We start from the raw sequence: 13,866 nt of genomic DNA, 5'->3' as shown, positions 1-13,866 counted from the left end.
AAAAGGATGAATTTAAACTAGTTGGGTAGAAGAGAACAGACTGAAAGTCAGAGATTATTTAAGCCATTATCATTGTTTGCCTCTGTTTTTGCACAGATAAACAGATTTGCTTCTGTGTTTGTCTGTTCCCGACTGTCTCAGGCTCTGCTGGGACATCTCGTCGTTAGTTCAAAAATAAAACAAACATTTTTCGGTCATGTCGTAAACACAGCTACTTAATGACTCTCAGGTAATGAAAGACTGTTATTCAGTAGAACTAAAATGAGCGCTGAAGTATTCTAGTGCATGACTACTTGATGTAACAGATACATGCTGAAGGCGCTTTTAAACACTGTGTTTACACAAGCACTAATAAAAGATTAAGAAGGAAGTTTGCATGTGTTGATTTTTATGTTCATGACCCAAGAGAGATCGAGTGTGAGCGCTTTAATCTGGTTTTTCAGTGGTATTCTTGGTTCTTGTCATGTCCTGTTTGTTGTTTTCATTCTGTTAGTCACACCAGGCTGTCAATTATCTTCCGCTGTCTTGATTTGTGTTAATGGTCCTTAGTGTATTTAAAAGTTGGATTTCATTTCTTTAATGCCAGATCATCTGCTTGTCACATTTGTGGTTCTCCATGGGTTTTGACATGTTTGAGTTTATATATAAAATGTTTGACTTTCTGCCACCATTCTTGTTACTCTGAACACTGAGTCCTCAACCCCCAGTTTCTGATAATGAGAAGCATTTCTAAAAGTACCATATAGTGTCATATCAAAAGTTAAAAAAAGGAAATCTCAGTTTTTCTGGGCTGCGGTATTTAGTACTTTTTGTTTCTCCGCATGCAAACGTGTTTGAGCTGCTGTTTGATAGATTTTTGTAAATCAAGGAAATTCCGACAAACAGTTTTCTAATTTCTAAAATTTAGTCTCATTGGGGGCCACACTATTAAAGAGATGTCGCACATTTTCCGAACTTTCTGACCCACAGACACAAGTCAAGCCTTGTTCATGTTGGGTTATTAACAGGCACACTCACTGGCTGTGATTGTTTGAAGAGATTTGTTGCTGGGATTTTCCAAATTTTCTGAAACTAACCAAACATACAAAGACATTCATAAAATTTCGTTTAAAAAGCAAACATTTGCAACACAGTAATAAACAACCCAGTGCTTGCTGTTAGATTAACTACTGCATAACTTGTAAACATAACTATAATATTTTGTGTTGATGAAGATGACGTCTTGAAGTTGACTGATGAGTGGTAAGTATTTCAAAGAAAGAAGACTTTAAGTCCAGATGCCATGGTTCAACTTCAAGACATTTGTTTTATTTTCATTTTCTGGAAGAAAAAAATTCAAATCTTCGAACAAGCAAATAACTGTTGAAACGGTTAAAAGCAGCTTTGGCAATGTGTTGCTGTCAGGATGCAAATACAACCTGTAACACTGGATTTTTTTATAATTAATTTTTTGTTCTGTTTCTCTCAGGTTGTGTTTGATCCTTTGTCATTTGTAAATTACGTGATATATGTAATGTTGTGTATCTACTACCCCTTTCCACATAAGAAGTGAAACTTTGGCACATTTCAAATAAGGAAGTTCTACCTCACTTCTGAGTATACTCTATAGCTCCTTTCCCCACCTTTTTTTGTCAGCCAATCACAATCATATTTCTGCCTTTAAATTCGTGGACGTTTATCTCTCAACATTATAGACTGTTTTGCAGGTCCTTTCCTCAACCACCATCAGCGTTTTGGCTCTGGGGTTTATCCATCTGTGGTCTAAACATATAACACCAGAATAAAGACGTCATCCGCCCAGAGCCTAACCACCAATAGACTATGGACTATTCATGCTCATCCAAGTATCCCAAAATAAATCGTTATTATTCACAATATCTCTCCTTGTTGAAATACATCTAACCACCTGTAATTATTACGACATCTTGTAAAAAAGAATGGACATCTAAGTCATTCAACGAGAAACAGAGACAAATTTTGTTGCTACTTCACATATAAGGAGAAATTGCAACTTTTACAGAAATTTGATTGAAACTGACCAAATACTGCAACAAATAAGTGTCCAATGCAGTGCAATCTGTATGAATCGGATTAAATGTAAGTTAAGCATCTGAGCATTTCTTATGGAATTCAACGTTTTATACTGTAAAATTTTAAGCAACCACTTCAGTAGTAATCTGTTAATCAGGATTCATATTTTGCTCTTTTTAACAAGATTAGATGACTGCTAATAACTTTTTATTATTCATTTTTTTCACAGCACTGTAAACAATTTTTTCTGTCTTAAACTGAGGATGCCAATAGTCCAAATATTCCTAAATGTTTTATGATTCATGAATGACAGAAATGGATTGGAACACATGGCACACAGTGCTGTTACCCCCCCCCCCCCCCCCCCATGCCAAACACTCTGACATCAAGAAACAGAAAGGTTACAGCAAACTGCAGCATAGTCACATATCCACATTTCACATCTGAGCCTATGTTAGCATGAAGCATCCCAAAAAGATGCAAAAACCCTTCGAAAATTTCCCTTTTTTTGTCATTGCTGTCAAATCTTTATATATCTCCAAGCAATTTTCTCTCTTAATGTGGGCACAGTCAAGACACCACAACCCAAATGTGTTAAAGACAAATATAACCCTGCCAAAGCAGGAGTCTGCTTCTGTTAAGACTCAAGCTATAAAGACACAGGGGTGCAGGGAGGGCATGTCGCTTGCTGTGCTGTGGAGGATGTGAAAAAGAAGGGCTTTAGAGCGGCCACAGATGGAAGCAGTTGCACATATAAGAAAAAGAAGTGATCCATTACTTCTTCCAACACATACATGAGTCAGGTCTGTCGTGATGGAGTGCAGGGCCGGGTTGCGGGGAGGTCAAGAACTTGGTGGCTTTCCTTTATGGTGTACTTGGTTCATGATCAGTCGCCACTCACACACAACTCACTGTGAGTCACAGAAATAGAAGACTGGATAAAGAAAAAAGGCAGGAAAGATGAAAGGATAGGTGGTGGGTAAGATCACAAACACACAAGAATCGATTCATAGAGATAAAAAACCCTGGTTGTGTGGTTGTAACCCCAGATGAATCGCTGTCTGCTATGTGTGCACACGGATTTAGAAAGCATATGCTTTTATATTCTTCAATGATACACCACCACCCCCTCTCAGCACTGTCATCACCCCTCCCTCCTCATTTTCTCTCTAACATGTGTCACTGAATATCTGAGAACTGAGCAGCAACCCTGTAGAGAGACGAGGGTAAGGACCTCACATTGACCGCTGAGTCACGCTATTTGTGTTTAACACACTGATGCAACTAAACTGTTGACAGTGCTGATGTGGTGATTTTTTTTAATGTGAACACTAGCACTCTTAGAAAAACAGATATGTTTAAATAAAGTGGGTTTATTCTTCAAAGTAGGCACCACACTGACTTTGTTTTTTTAACATTTATTGCCAGTTTTATAGTGGGTTAATGCTAATATTTATGCGTTGATGGAACTTTGGAAAAACTCAAGCCAGATTAAAGACCCACTCCAATGAAAATGGTGTTTTTGGTGTTTTTAACATGTTCGTGTGGCATTTTTCTTATGATGGGGGGACATATATAATGAAAATAAAGCTAGAAATTTTTAAAAATTTCTTTATTCAAATCATAGTGAATCAGAAGCAGACAGCTTAAATAGATTGCATTTTGTTTTGAAAAACCTTCATATTTTTTAAGTTGCTTTTAACTTTAAAAAGTAACCATTGGAAACCGCAGAAGGAATTTACTGAATTTTCTGTTTGAAAAAGAGCCTATTTGTGATGTAGAAAATACGCTGGGCGGGCCACTAGCTCCCTGCTCTGACATATCAGCAATGGAGAGGCACGTCTATGGTGCCGTACTACTGCCACTCTGCAGAAACTGTCCTAGAAAGCGACACAGGTTTTTTGATTTTGGCTAAAATCGACATAATCATAATTCGAGGCTGGGTCGGCTTTTAAAATGTTGCAAAAGATGGTCAAAGTGGATCTTTAAGTTATTTAAAAAAATAATAAAACCACACTTTTTAAATGATCATGCTGATCCTCTGTTTCACCAAAAAAATGGTCAAAGTGCTCAAAGCACAAAGCTCTGGTGAACTTTAGAACCAAATATAGTTTAGCATGACAGACACTCAAGAAAAGACCAGAACCACACGGTTAAATAAAGGAAAGGAAAAACAGCTGAGACTCAAATGAAGCTGATGTTTAAGGGGTCAATAGTTAGAATTTTGTTTTTTGCCCTGAATTACAACCAAATGCAACAATTCTAAAATGACTGCAATATAATGATGCTTGATAGTTGATGACATTCTTACCCATGAGGCTGCATTCATTTTTTGCTTCAGGTAGCTCATCTCAGAGTTTGGGGGATTGGGAAGGCTATTATCTTTGACTTTTAATCAAACCCCCACTTTCTGTTCCCAAATTTGAATCTAACCAAGACGTATCACAGTTCCTCAAATAAACACTTGGGGCTAGTTTCAGAAGACAGGACTTTCTAAAATAAAAATAAACCAATGTGTGGTCTGGTGTCAACCATGTTTCCTATGTGTATTTTCTTTCTATTATATACTGTATATGATTGTTTTTCTAAATCCTCTCATTCAATTATCTCAATCATTTATTTATAAGATAGAATCTGTGGCAGTAAAATCTGATTATTGACATCTTCCTTCATTTACAGAGTTTAACAATCACCTACATCATGAGTCCCTTCCCTGTTTCTTCAAGACCCTCTGTAATTCTTTCGGTTGAGGGGCAGCTTGTGCATCTTTAGAGCTGCTAACCTTTTACTCTGTTAAAGCAAAATATAACTTCTATGTTCGCAGCTAACATATTTTTTGCTGTCTATACTTGATGTAATAAAGCATAAGATTGTCACAACATAAACAAATGTAATTCTGATGTTATCGCACTTTTTCTAGCATTCTTCAAACCAATCCCCATCCCAGTTTTGCTGAAGCTTTGACCCTCCTACCCCTTCCTCTATCAATAAACAGATATCACAAAGTCAGACCAGGGAACAGTTGAATGCAGCAGCTGACGCCGGGAACCCGATCCCTGAGCTTTCCAGCAGCACAGCTTGTGCGCTGCAGACATTCCTGGCACATGAGGGTCATCCTCTCTGCTTTTACCTCAGCTCATGCCCAGCTTGCTTTTACATCCTCCTTTTCCATTAACACAGCAGGCAGAGGGGACACGAGCTGCAGTCATGACATTTCCATCCGTTTTATCAACATTCGGTCTATACTTCAGCTTCCAGATGTAGTTATGCGCTGAGCAACGGCAATCAGCAGCTTACTGGCACAGGGCAGTGAATTAATCTGGAGATAATTGAGTTTTAGTCTGTTTGACTGGGCAGCAGCAGAGTTGGACTGCAGCTTTTTAGGAGGGGGGGTGCTTTCTCCACACATCTGAATCACAGTAGAAAACTCACGGAAAAAGGTCTGACTGTCAAAAGACAGCTAGAGCCTGTGCATGTACCTGGTCCTGTGCATCTCTGCAGAAATCTCTGATTCGGAGAACATTGGGGAAGCCAATACTGCCTTAACCAATCATCAGCAGAGAAATCAATCAAATCAAAACCCCATTTCAAAAGCTGGGTCAACAATGAAAAGGATGTCTATTTATTTCCTACTAAAAACGCGATCCAGCATCTCTGCTTGGTCTTGATGAAAGAGAACTGAACATCAGCCCACCACTAATTCTATATGCTGTCAAAGTGTGACATTACCACAGCAGCTGCACATCAAGCTGAAGTTCAGGAAAAAAAGTGCTTAAAAATAGAATTAAGTAACTTCCAGGGTCACTCTCTCTTCCGACCATTTGCCTGCTGGTTTTTCTTCTCGGGTTACAGTCCAAAGTGTGGGCAGTTATATGAATGTAGCTCAAAGACAATAGTGCCACAAAAAACATTCTGACAGAACAAGCTCCCACACACTCACCTAGTTGAATCCCTGAGTTCTGATGTGATGTGATGCAAGATCCAACTGCAGGTAATGTGCCAATAGCAGTAGAAATCCCGGGCTGAGACAAGCTCAAGTCCCTCTAATGTGCCAGTGCTGCTGTTGCTCCCTCCTTGGCTGACTCAGTGTGTGCAAACTGGACCTCAGATGAGCTCTTAGAAACTTTTCCCTTGACTGCTCACACCATCAGCATGCTGAGAAAGACTCCACTGTGGACAGGGTGATGGTGGCTGTCAGCACAGAAACACACGAGACACCACTGCAGCTGTAGACCGCCCAGACACTCGCACACACCCGTGCACACTCCCAACACCGCAATCTATGCAGCCCTGAGTGCTCTCGCTCTGGCGTGTACACTCACTCTGAAACTGAGTGAGCTCAGTACAAAAACAGGAGCAGAAAGGAGGGCAAGGCGGGGAGAAGCGTGTTTGAGGAAGTCCCAAGACTCTGCTATGCAGAAGTCAAGCTAAACAAGCTTTGAAATACACTTGTATACATTGTCGCCTCCATTTGAAGTTTTCCTCATTCTGGGGTTCAAGAATCCAAACTTACCATACATCATTAGAGATTACGCCTGAACACACCTGGAAAATCTTCCAGTTGTAAAGACTTCTCAAGATGACATAAACAAATCAATGTGTAAATGCAGCTCAGCAAACATTTATTTAGCTGGTTTGTACTCACTTTGTAGCAAACCCAGCTGTATACACACCCTGGAAAGCATGTGTCGTTTGTTTGGGACTTTTTCTAAATGCTTTTTTCTCAATTCATAGCGCTATGCTGGTTATTTTTTAACAACGTAGTAACAATGAAAGGCATTTTTCCCATTCTATAGTTGTTTTTATTGTTTTTTTTTTTAAATGGTCTATTTCAAGCAATCTAATAAGAATAATACACAAAAAAACATTACAATCATCAGCTATAAATTCATCCAATGAGGTATCAAACTTTGGGTAATTAGACATAAAATTAAATATTGCTTGAAAGGCAGTGGAATGAAGCGAATTTATATAATCCCACCCCTGTAACCATAACCATTTTATTACATGATTTATCATTATCCAGGTCATATCTTTTATTATCAGACAGAATTAAGAATCCTTAGGTATCAATAAAGCACATAACAAAGATGAATTACTTAATTATGTAAAAAATAGACATAAAAACGATGTATGTGATCATAGTAAAAGGATACAGACTGCAAATATGTCTGAGGTAAGTCTTTGAAAAGCCATTATTTCTCCACCTATAAAGAGACATTTCAAAGTTCAATTTAAATAAGCTGGTAAATATATGGTACTCATTTTATAGCAATGGACATAAAAAAAGTTACTGATGCACCAATTCGTGTTTTACCAGCTGATTCTGATTACTGATTATGGTACTCTCAGTTCCTGTTATCTTTTTAGGAACTAGTGACAGCTTGCATAACCAAACATCAGCTATGTATGCAATAAATAGCTTTATTTGCATGAAGAAACAAAAAAAAGTATGAAGTGTACTTCTTGCTTCAATAACTGACATATCTATCAACCTAATGTGGTTTTTGAGTAAAGTTCCTTCTGGCATATCTCATTGAAAAACCAATGTCTACATTTTTTTTCCTCCATTATCAACCACATTTTTTTAATGACTTAAGACAAAGTAGACGCCATTATAAACTTGCTGATTTTTTTTTTTTTACATTCCTAGTTCTAGTTAATGAAACAGGATCTTAAATCAGCTCGAATGCCAATCAGCCAGCAGTAACTAAAGGCCAGAGAGGCATAATCTCTAGCATCATCCATGGGATTATGAACAATAAAAATTTGACTGAATTGAAATGGACCAACTAAAATGGGATAGGAAAAAGTGGGACAGTAAATAAAATAATTAAACGATGAAGATGAACGTTTTTGTCAACAGGTTGAATATAAGTTTATATTTGATAGAATGTGGGCTCTTTCAACATGGGAGTCAAAAGGAAATTGGTCACTTCTGAATCCCCAATTAACCTAAAAAGCATGTTTTTGGACTGTGGTAAGAGAAAACTCATGTATGTCACGTGGAGAACTAGCAAACTTACCACAGAAAGGACCCAGCCACGATTTAAATTGGCACCTCCTGACTGTAGTAAGAGGAACTGGCTCCGGTAAGTATCGTCACATAAAAGCTGTAATCAGTTTTGCTTTGTTTTTGTTCAGAGTATATTTTACGATGCCAAATAAAGAACTAAATTCCAGCTTCAGCAATATAAAGTGTATTGTGGTACAGCTGAAAAACAAGCTGCACTGGTTGAAAAAGAATTTTTAGCACTTAATGTGGAGTAGGTGACTCCTATAATATAATAAAAAATATAAATAATAATAATAATATAAATTATAATTATATATATATAATTATACTTTTTTTTAAATAGCTGTTTTTTTTGACTGAACATTGTTTCCATTCAATTTCTTGTGAGTTGCTGCAGCTCTGTAGATTGGTTCCATCGCACAAACTTCACCAGGGGATACAACACATGATTATTACTTAAAAAGAAAAAATGAAAAAAGGGGGAAAAAAATTTTAGGAGCAATTTTATAGAAGGAGACTATTTTCATGGAGAAAGTCACATTTCTAACAATACTTCATTAGGTATAACGTAGGAAACATGAGTTTTGACTAAATGTTTTGCGGTTAATAACAAAGAACCTATAGGTATAAATCTTGAGAAAGTGTGACAAAGAAGTTGTGCTGTTATTCTCCTTTGCCAAAATCTAAGATTCAAAAGAGAAAAAAAGGACTCCATTTGATTTCCAGAGTCTTCATTGGACTACAGCAAGTCCTTGGCGCCATAACTAACATCCTGGGGATGTACCACCTGGATGCAACAATGTGGTTCTCATGACAACATCAACATCAAACAAACAGACATTCATTTTATGATAAAATATCAGTACAGTAGTATGAAAAACATTTTAGCTGACAACATTCTAATATGCTCAATTTAATTCTTCCTTTTTACTTAACCAGCATTCAAATTTTAAACAGTGACATGTTTAGGTTTGACTTAAAAAAAAAAAACTAAGGAAATATACAGACATCTTGTTTTCATAGAGGCGCTGCTTTTTGTTTTTCTTTCCTTTCCAGATGTCACCAACTGTCTAAAACCTCTGAAAGAGAGGCCATGAGAACCCCAGCCCATAGAGAAAAGTTCAAGTCCCAGAGGCTTCCTCTCTGAAGATTCCTCCAATCTCATCTCAGTAGCTGTATTTCAGATCAGGTCTTCTTTAATCTCCAGAGACACGATAAAGCTACAGTTTGTTTACAGATGTCAGTTTTTTTTTTTTTTGTTTTTGCATCATCAGGTCACAGAGCCCCCATGTTTAGCATTCCTTGTTTTACAAATATAATAAAACATCCAGAAGTAAGATGGGGAAGACAGATGAGAGTCTGCTATTACTTGTTTTCTGAAGTTTTTTGGCTAGTTAGTCATCTTTTAACACACATTAACTTCACAACTTGGTAGATGAGTTATGATCCAGGCTTGAATGGTGACACGATGCGAATGGTGGCCCAGGTTTAAATCCTGGGTATTTGGAACTTCCATGTATTTTTTTCCCATGCATTTTAGGGTTTGTAGGCCCTCCAGCTTCCTTCCACAGTCTTGTAACACTTCGTAGGTTGATCAGGGACTCTTAAATAACCCTTCGGGTATGTTTTTGTCTGTGTGCATGGCCCTGCAATGGACTAGTGAACCCCATCTTTACTTTGAGGTAGCTGATATGGGCTCCAGGTACCCTCTGACTTTGAACCCGACTAAGCAGGAAGCACTGGCAAGCATAGCGAGCCAGCCCACTGAGTTCCCACTTCCACCAATGTGAATCTGGGCAAACGCAGGTGGGGCCACCACGGAAACTGAAAAAAAAGAAACCATTCAGGGCCCATATTTTCTGATCACTTTTAAACCTTGTGGCTCTCCTGGCCTTGCTGACCAGGTTTACTAATAAGAGAAAAAAAATCTTTTAATCAATAAATTAAGAGTTATATTTAAAAGTGGATTAACAGGCAGAAGACGTACTGAATGAAATTAAAAGAGAACGTATGTTGTTGATTTTCATCAGTTGCCTAAACAAAGACTTTAGTACTATTCAACAGCCAAACGTAATGCAAATGTTCGTGCAAAATAACACATATCAAAATAAAAGAAATGAAAAAATCTGTCAGGAATACACTAGCATGACACAGCAGCAGATGATGAATTTTGTTTCTATTCTCTTATCAAAACAAGTAAAGTAAAATATGTTGCTTGTATGGTTGATTCCCTATCAACAAGCCTCTAAAATAATGGGCAGTAATAATCTTTAAAAAACTGTGATTTTTATGCAACACTGCCATCTACTGGTAGATCAAAGAATCTTCCAAAGGCAAACCTCAGGAATGTGCTCCTCCATCATTGCCTGCCTGTGCTTTTGTGAATCCATAAAAAAATCCTCTGTTTTTCTATGGACAATAGTATTTAGAGCACAGCATTATCCTTTTTAGAAATACACATGGGCATTGTAGCAGAATGTCATACTGATTCTGAACAAAACAATATTTCATCCTGTATTTTCTTTGGCACGATGAAAAAAAAACGAAATAAAAAAAAACACCAATAGCAAGCATGAAATACACATTTTCCTGCTGTGTATGTCATAACAGTAAGAACATCATTGACTTAAGACAAGACAAGAGAAACATAATTTATTTTCAATTGATTGCGTTACATGAATAGTTAACTTGTGAGTATTCATAGATTAATTAGATACCTTTAGATGTTTATTATTGTAATTATAAAAGCCATTTTTTTTAATTATTTACTTGCATACATATACAAATAAAATATTAAAAATAAAATAAAATGAATGGCGGCTTGAAGAATACACTTGTTTTTGTAACAGTTTAGAAATTAAAATGCAAAACACACTGAAAGAAGCAACTGTTAAACTGAATACAACATTGAATGGAAAAAAATCAGCACAATGTTGTGTCAAACTTTCTAACTAAAAGATGACGTGACTCCAAACAACAGAGCAGAACTTTGGCAAAATAAAACTCATATTGGAACATAGAAATTTGTACCTAATTTGCATTTTGAAAATGAAATAAACCACAAATTTGATGTTGAAAACAAAATGCTGAGAAAGGAATTGTTACAACATTGCTCAGCATTAAGCCCCTTTCAGAGTGCTGTTGTTGAAAAATTGTACATTCAAATTCTTTTTGCTTTGTCTCTGAACGACTCATGGTAAACCTAGAGTCTCTCCCATACATGCCCATTCACAGTGCAGCACACGATAATTAAGCCAGGGGGCAGTGGGTATCTGATTCAGAAGGCCGGAAAACCACACAACAGATTATTAGGCTGCATGTTCATTGTGGCCTGTATTTGCTTAAAACAGACACATTTTCTTTGTCTGCTGCAAAATGATTGAACACCTTCAATCGTCTGAATTATTTGAAGTACAGGAAAAAGCTGCAGGGGATCAGGTCTGAGTGTGTAAACATGGACCTGAGCTTTTTTTTTTTTTTTTTAAAGCAAAATACTGGAGACCAACTCAGAAACTTGATGAAACTTGATTGCTTTGTGTTTCTTCATGCAAACGATGAACAGACTTGCAGTTCTATTTACTGTTAAAAAAATAATTTTACTGAGGTGATTATCAGCCTTGTAAACTTGTAAAAAAATCCATATGAATGCTAATTAAGAATATTTGCTGGTTTGCCTTCTCTCTGTGCTTTTTATTTTAATATGTCAGTTATGTTTTACTATTTTCCTATTACTTGCTTTAGCCTTTTAGGTGTTGTTTTTAATGTTCAGAGCTTCTTTTAAGCACCATATAAACAACATGAATTGAATTGAAGCTATATGAACTAATCTTTCTGGCGCGGAATCATAATTTTGATTATTTCACCTCTGCCACAGACAAGCTTCTAGTTTTCTTGTATTTTTATCCTAAAGCTTAAATATTTTGGTTGATTGACATTTTCAAAAACATTTTTTAGTAAAAGTAAGTAAGTAAATCTTTATTTATATAGCCCTTTTCACAGAGAGCAACTCACAAAGTGCTTCACAGTCTAAAATTTTTTTGGCTACAAAAGTTTCTAAAATGAACAATGTTTGTTTAATATCAATTATCAATTCATATATCTCTGACTCTGGGGAGTCAGAGATATATGAATTGATGATTCAATGTTTTGTTAATGACTAATTCTATTCTGATTTTTTTCTAATCCATGAAAAATGAAAATAAAAAAAACTAGAATTTCTTACTAGCAGTGAACAATCCGTTTTTATAAAGAATGTATTCTTATATTATTTTTTTAAATAAATATTAAATGTTTGTTTATTCCTGACAACAGCAAGATTTATTTATTTCCTCTGTGGTCATACCATCCTCATCAGACACTTTAGCTTTTACACCTCTTCCTGATAACATCCAGATTGGCTTTCCTGCCTTGGCTTGTACCAAAACTTCCTGTCTTCTTCGAGATTCTTTTGTTTGCTAAAGAGGATGCACAACAAAAAAAAGTATTTTGTTTTCAGTGTCAACCTGGAATGACATCCTTATCTTTGACCAAAACCATAACTTTAAAACTTGAGAATGAGCACATCAATATTATGTTCATATATATATAAAAAAAAAAAAACGCCCCTCTCACCCTCCGCGGGTGGTTTCTCACACAAGCCCGGGTCCTCTACCAGAGGGCTGGGAGCTTGAGGGTCCTGCGCAGTATCTTAGCTGTTCCTAGCACTGCACTCTTCTGGACTGAGAGGTCTGAGGTCTTTCCAGGTATCTGTTGTAGCCACTCCTCCAGCTTGGGGGTTACTGCCCCAAGTACTCCAATTACCACAGGCACCACTGTCACCTTCACTTTCCATGCTTTCTCCAGTTCTTCTCTGAGTCCCTGAAATCTCTCCAATTTCTTATGTTCCTTCTTCCTGATGTTCCCATCGCTTGGTACTTCCACGTCCACCACAACGGCTTTCCTCTGTTCTTTATCCACCACTACAATGTCTGGTTGGTTCGCCATTACCATCCTATCAGTCTGGATCTGGAAGTCCCACAGGATCTTTGCCCTCTCAATCTCTACCACCTTCGGAGGTGTTTCCCATTTTGACCTTGGGGTTTCCAGTCCATATTCTGCACACATGTTCCTATATATTATTCCAGCCACTTGATTGTGGCGCTCCATGTATGCTTTCCCTGCCAGCATCTTACACCCTGCAGTTACAGTCAGGACCATAAATATTTGGACAGAGACACATTCTATCTAATTTAGTTTCTGTACATTACCACAGTGAATTTTAAATAAAACAACTCAGATGCCATTGAAGTGCAGACTTTCAGCTTTTATTCCATGGGTTGAACAAAAAGATTGCATAGAAATGTGTAAAACTAAAGCATTTTTTAAACTCAATCCCTTCATTTATTTCATGGGCTCGTAAGGAATTGGACAAATGAAAGAACTGAAAACAAAATGGTCATTACTAATATTTGGTGGAAAACCCTTTGTTGGCAATGACAGCCTGGAGTCTTGAACTCATGGACATCACCAGATGCTGGGTTTTCTCCTTCTGAATGCTCTGCCAGGCCTTTACTGCAGCAGCTTTCAATTGCTGTTTGTTTGTTGGCCTTTCTGTCTGAAGTTTAGTCTTCAACAAGTAAAATCCTGCTCCATTGGGTTAAGATCAGGTGACTGACTTGGCCGTTCAAGAATATTCCACTTCTTTGCTTTAATAAACTTCTGAGTTGCTTTGGCTGTATGTTTTGGGTCGTTGTCCATCTGTATTATGAAACGCCGTCCAGTTTGGCTGCATTCACCTGGATCTGCGCAGACAGTATGTCTCTGAACACCTCAGAATTCAT

General features: G+C 37.2%; 1 protein-coding gene across 2 annotated transcripts in view; it reads right to left on the bottom strand.

The window, feature by feature from the left end:
• Positions 1-6,356, bottom strand: part of arhgap24 (Rho GTPase activating protein 24) — a 66,042-nt gene extending 59,686 nt beyond the window's left edge. Inside the window, exons 1-2 of one of the 2 annotated variants that reach the window (XM_023960755.1) lie at positions 5,972-6,345; positions 2,826-2,965 (exon numbers count right to left, since the gene is read on the bottom strand). The gene's annotated coding sequence lies outside the window, so the exon portion shown is untranslated. Of the gene's footprint in view, positions 1-2,825; positions 2,966-5,971 lie in introns of both variants that reach the window. The other variant, XM_004074729.3, reaches the window with a different exon arrangement.
• Between the last annotated feature and the right edge of the window lie 7,510 nt (positions 6,357-13,866).

The sequence above is a fragment of the Oryzias latipes genome, chromosome 12 (assembly GCF_002234675.1).
Source record: "Oryzias latipes chromosome 12, ASM223467v1".
NCBI lineage: Eukaryota > Metazoa > Chordata > Actinopteri > Beloniformes > Adrianichthyidae > Oryzias > Oryzias latipes.
This window is presented reverse-complemented; position numbering and strand designations above follow the sequence as displayed.